We start from the raw sequence: 5850 nt of genomic DNA, 5'->3' as shown, positions 1-5850 counted from the left end.
GGAGCACAACAACTTTCCAACTGTCTACTACAACATGTTTGGCCCGGCTCAGATGAGGGAGGGGTGATATATGATAGCGGCGCACCTTCGGCTCGCTCCAGTGCTTGTAGTCGTCGCTAGGTGGTCCATAGACCTAGTTGTAATTTTTATTACCTCTTGTATTCTCTGTACTGCCATGATTGATGAATAGATTGGAAATTTCTCTCGCAAAAAAAATGCCCATAGGAATAGCGTGTGTGTAGATGCGTTTGTAAAGTTGAATGTATATGTGTATACATGATGTCTACGTCTGTATTGTGTAGAATAAGGCAGTACGCCATTTTCTTCGCCACAGGCACGTTATGTGTTGGAACCCAATCCCCAACACCGCCAAAGAAAAAGTTGGAACTCAACCGATCTGGCTAGTACGGTTTGGGTACGTTCCCTATGGAGTCCGATATGATCCCGTGGAGGATTCAGTTCCAAGTTTAATTCAATTTGCCTATTAGTTGCAACACTTACCGGGTTTAACGCATAGATGGAGCCACGGAGCCAAGTTTAACGCATAGATTTGCCAAGTTTAACGCATAGATGGAGCCACGGAAACACCGACCGAACAGCATATGCGCTTCGGTACCTGTGCCGGAGATCCCGACGCTATTGACACTCCCGACCGATCTCCTGCTTGAGATCGTCCGACCTGCCCACACTCATTCGTTGCGCTGCAGTTTGCAAGCGCCTCCGCTGTGACATCCTCAGCCCGGCGTTCATCCGTCGCACCACGGAGCAACTGGCTCCGAACATCCTCACGTACTTTTCCATCCTCAGCCCGATGATGGATGAATGTGATTGTTTGGATCTGCCCCTCTCTTCCTTTTATAGTGGTAGTAGATAGATGACAACCGACTCCTCACTCTGGTCCACCCGGTCAAGCCCACCGCCGAGTCCTTCTGCCAGGACCATCTCTCGCCCTTCATGTCGCACAGCATCGCCGACCTCTTTCGTTGGTACTATCCAGTGGCATCCCGCCGCGGCATTGTGGTTCTCCACCGCTGACTACATAGCGATGATCAAACCAAGTCTGGGTGCTCCACCGACCTATGTGTGTACGACCCCATGACTGGAGAGCAGACCTTCCTCTCAAAACCGCCTACCTGGAGTTCCAAGAACACTTGGCAAGTGTACGTGTTGCTCACTGCTGGAGACGGCGTTGGCTGCTCCTTCATACTGCTCTTCTTTGATGTAGATCTAAAGGAATGGAGCACCAAAGTACATGCCGTCACATCCTCCTCTAGTACTTGGGGGCATGTTACCTCTCATGCAAGTGACCTTGAATTTCAATGGATATACGTCAGTCTGTACGGTGCCCCTGCCATCCTCTATGGCGGTATCATCAACTGGCCTGCATACCACGGCGATCATATCATCACATACAATGTGGGCACTGGGGCATCGGGACGACCGAAGCTCCCACCGACCAACTGCAAAGGAAACCAGCTTCACTTGGCAACATCACAAGACGGGAAGCTATTGAAACTACTGACCATAGAGAGGTTCAAGATATCAGTGTGGCTACAACTACCTACAGTTCCGGCAAATGGTGGTTGGTCATTGGAAAATGTGATTGACATTGAGGACAAATTACGGTCAGTGTGCCGAGATATCCCTCACGGCAGTGGCACTGCAGTCGTTAATTTCAAGGGCTCTGGGAAGAGGAGCGGTGACGTGGTGCTACTAGAGGTACGCAATAATGTTCACCGCAGTGTGGCCGTACTTCTTGATTTGGAGACAAATGAGATGCATACGCAAAAGGAGGGATCTTTGCTGCTGGAGATCGACCTACCATATCGCCTACAAACCATGAAACTATTTTCGTAGCTAGCTAGCAGGCCCAGTAAGTAGGGCACGATACAAAAGTATTTTACCATTTCCATCAAAAGCCATTTTTGTTATTCCATGAACCCTGCAATTGCTTTCATTTAGATAATCGTTTTAGTTATTCCGTGAACCCTGTAATTGCTTTCTTTAGATAATTATTATTGATGAATATACGGTGTACATCCTTGTCTTAAATTTCCGATGTTTGTTACTAATAGGACTTACCGGCACTCCACCCCGACCAAACGGAAACCTTTAGAAAATTCTAACCTTTTAAAATGTCATACAAATTTGAAATTATTGTTTATATGAGTTTTATGTGTCACAATTTGCTTTAACATACAAACACGAGACACGGAGGCAAAACACGTGTGTGGACGCCAGAAGCTCAATCAGATGCCATCGATCGACCACATGGCATCGACCAGCCACATCAGCACTTGACGTAGCAAAGTCCCATCAGATACCTCGATAGGGGCCCAAGTACAGCTGAAAATCATGGATCGGAGGTCACACAAGTGTTTATCCAGGTTCGGGCCTGTGGAGAGTAATACCCTACCTCCTACTGATTTTGATGATCCATATGGAGTGATGCCTCGTGTTAGGGTTAGAATGATGTATGAGATTGCTACTGAGAATTCTCCAATCTGAGGATAGATCATCAAAGGGAACCTTAGCCCTCCCTTTACATAGACAAGAGAGGCCTAGGGTTTACATGTTATACGCAATATGGGGAGCGGGAGAGTGAAAAGTGATAGAGAGAGGAGGAAAGTGACGGTCGGTAGAGGATAAGAGGAGCTTAGCAATAGCGCGGGTCTTGGTCCTGCCACTTCTAAGAAAGCTACCTGTAGCGCCTGGCTGGTGGCCCGCGCCGCCGCTAAGTGGGCCCACCAGCTGGCCCCGTGTATAAATAGCAGCAGTGAGCGTTCTGTGGCCGGTGCTGCTGCTATTTCCAAGGGCCCACACTGCTACTGTGAACTTCCCCGGGGGCACCGCTGGGCCCTCTTAGTAGTAGTGCGGGGATGGCAAGCCCGTGCTGCTACTATATGTTATCTATAGCGCTGTGTTTAGCCCCGCGCTGCTACTAATTAACAGTAGTATAGTTGCCTTAGCCAGCGCTGCTGTTAAGCGTCTACCTATAGGGTTTTCCCCTAGTAGTGGTGGCTCTGTGCTTGTTGTGTTGGATGCAGCGTCCACCGCAATCACCGTGACACTGTGTAATTATGTGCGCCATGCATAGCTGTTAACACCTAATATTAAAAGGAGGATTGTTTCTTCGGTTTTTTTGGTTTATTAGGGTGGGATGTAGATAATTTTCATATGTCCTGTTGTTTCCTCGTACGGGAGTTTTCCCGTTCTCCAGATTTTGTTTCAGTCAAAAAGCAAATCACAGGACGCACAAGCCGCAGTGGGCCGGCCCATTGGCGTAAGGGCAGAAACAAAAATTCCAAAAAGAAAAATACTACAATCCTAGGAATCGGACACAGCAGCTGACGTTAGAGCGTTCAGAATGCTACCACTAGGCTAAACAAGACTTGGTGATTAATTGGCCGCACGAAAATTTAAATTAAACTCACACTCGCACTAGATACTAAGAGAAAAAGGTTTTTTTAGTGAATATATTTTAGAACATGAAATTTTTACAAAGTTGTTAACATTTTATTTTATCGAACATTTTTTAAAAGAACAATATTTCTCTTTTTATTTTTTTGAAACCTGAGTATTTCATAAAACAGAAACAATTTTTTAAAACTAGGAGGTACTATTGTGATTATTTTTCAAATCTGCAAACATTTTTAAAACAAAAATATTTTTTGAACTTTAAATTTGTAAAGGAAAATATTTTTTAAAACATAATTTTTCACTCTATACTTATTAATAATACTAGGGGAATTTTTTAAATGTGTCCACTTGATGCATTGTTTTAGTTCAATTTATTAAACTAGGATTTGAAAGGAATATTTTTATCTGTTGCGTCTTCATGTACGACTAGTCTCACTTGGCCCAGTGACTCTCATCAAAATGCATGAGGAGTCTAACTAGGTTTCATGGTCTATCTGACACAAACTACTCAATTTACATGATGACACTGACATGTATTATGTGTGCTTTTCCCTATTATATTAGCCAGATTATAAAAAATACTTTATCCAACGCTTTTGATCTTCGCCGGACACGAAGGCGGCTCAACAATCCAGTTGTTGGACTGTCCAACCTTGGTTAGTGACAACTGGTACCGTGATCACAGGCGACGAGGACGGCAAAGATGACAAGCGGAAAACATGTGTCTCCTGAGTATGTTGACTCCCACCCGATAGCATGCTCGAGATCGTGGTTCGCGCAGACATTATGACAATCTTTCGCTGCGCCGCCGTCTGCAAGCAACTTCGCTGCGATATCCTAAGCTCGCAGTTCATTAGCCGAGTCACCCAGCAAGCCGCTCCCTGCATCCTTGCCCTTTTCTGCACCTACGACGAGGAACCCTCACCCTGGTGCACCCGGTTGCGCCCGCCACAACGTCTTTCTGACACGACCAATTCTCGCATTTCATGTTGCGCAATGCCGGCAAGGACGTCCTAAGTCCATACTACCCTGTGGTATCACGCGGTGGCCTTGTTGTCCTCGACCTAAAGGATGAATCCAAGACCAAGGGATGTTTTGACATGTGCGTCTACGATCCCATGACGGGCCACCGCATGTTCCTCCCTGAACCGCCTAATACCGAGAGTAGCATCTGCAATCATCACGAGTATGTCTGTCCTGCTCACCGAGATTTGGAGAAAAAGGAGATGCATACTCAACAGGAGATCTTCTCATTGTTGGAGATCAACCTACCATCTCGCCTACAAACCATGAAAGTTTTCTCCTAACTAACTACCCAATTAAGTAGGGCAGGAGGAAACATTTCACGATCCTGGTTGTAATATGTTTGGTCCCAAAACACTTGGAATAGTAACTCCAGATGAATTTCATTAAATTTCAAAGAAATATTTACACAACTAGCAAAGCAAAAAATATTTGCAGGTGTGTGTTAGTCTAGTTAGTGAGCTGATCCGAGATTTCCCGTTTTGCTCTCTATTGAAACAGACTTTTCTCGAGATTTCTGCACCAACTATGAATATGACTTGGAATATTCTTGAAACTTTTCCCATTATTCTGAATTCAAATGTTTGAGCAACCAATAATCTCAGTTCTAATATTATTTTTGTACGTGATAGGTTCTGGAATAGCTTTTCAATATTTATTTCTTTATGAATATACAATGTACAAGGATGAATATACAGATAGGTAGGTTGTCGCCGGCACTGGTAGGAAACCACATTAATATTGACACGCACTAAACTGAATTTGTGCCGAGAACGGGAACGTTACCAAACAGAATTGGGAAACGTTTATAAGCGGTCGACCGGCTGAGTTTTCGGCCGGTCCGCACCGCTCACTCACGCACACGCTCGTCTGCAGGTGGACCATGCACCGAACGACCCACATCCCCTTTACCTTATCTCTTCAAGGACGATGAGATCCACTCATTTCTCCCTCACGACGAACACAACTTCTCTGGTCCACGAGCTCTGCTCCCCCTCTCCCTTCATCTGTAGGTGCTTGCTCTCCCCCATCGGCGACAAGCCGTGCCGGCCAGCCATGGCAGCTCGTCGACTAGCTGGTGCTCCTCCGCCATGGCAGCTCGTCAGTCCCAGCGTCACACGCAACACCCACTCCCTCTTTTTCTTCCCTCGGAGGTCCATTGAGTCCCTGCTCATTCGCGAACCCCGCGGACCGCGCCGGTGCTGATGCTGCCGCCGACGGCCACCCGCTGCTGCTATCACGTTGTAGCAAGCTCCCCACCAAGTGGGCGAACGAGTTGCTGGAACCGGCCTCAATGGGAGCTACAATCAGCGGCAATTTTTGCTACAAGTGGGTTTTTGTTTTGCTGGAATCAGTAACTTTTTTCTAGAATCTCTAATTGAGGGTGTTTGTTGCTGGAACCAACTT

This window comes from Triticum dicoccoides, chromosome 7B (genome assembly GCF_002162155.2).
Source record: "Triticum dicoccoides isolate Atlit2015 ecotype Zavitan chromosome 7B, WEW_v2.0, whole genome shotgun sequence".
Taxonomy (NCBI): Eukaryota; Viridiplantae; Streptophyta; class Magnoliopsida; order Poales; family Poaceae; genus Triticum; species Triticum dicoccoides.
This window is presented reverse-complemented; position numbering follows the sequence as displayed.